The sequence below is a fragment of the Eurypyga helias genome, unplaced genomic scaffold (genome assembly GCF_000690775.1).
Source record: "Eurypyga helias isolate BGI_N326 unplaced genomic scaffold, ASM69077v1 scaffold11749, whole genome shotgun sequence".
Lineage (NCBI taxonomy): Eukaryota > Metazoa > Chordata > Aves > Eurypygiformes > Eurypygidae > Eurypyga > Eurypyga helias.
Genome location: NW_010273963.1, coordinates 1,222 through 1,488, shown reverse-complemented (window position 1 = coordinate 1,488; position 267 = coordinate 1,222). Strand labels below are relative to the sequence as shown.

The window sequence follows — 267 nt, the reverse complement described above, 5'->3', positions numbered from 1 at the left end:
GCGGTCGCTGAGGGACGGAGGCCGCCAGCCAGCGTTCCGTCTGCTGAGGGGAAGGTCCTCCGCAAGGCCGAGTGACTAGGAAAGGTGCCACGTTCTGGTTTGGGTTGGGCTGTTTCCAAAGGGACCGGACTCGGGCGCGTTCTGGGACGGTCACTGTCACTCACCAGTTATCCCTCCGGGAGGAAAGTCCCTGATCTCTTCAGTAACTTGGAGAAGTTCCCGAGCATCGGTTTATCTTTCCTTCCCTTGGTGTTGACAAGCTGTGTT

General features: G+C 58.4%; 1 protein-coding gene across 1 annotated transcript in view; it reads left to right on the top strand.

Annotated features, from left to right (window-relative positions):
- LOC104515622 (cyclin-L1) overlaps positions 1–267 on the top strand; it is a gene marked incomplete at its 3' end in the record, with an annotated part of 11,817 nt that overhangs the window by 11,175 nt on the left and 375 nt on the right. The window lies entirely within an intron of this gene.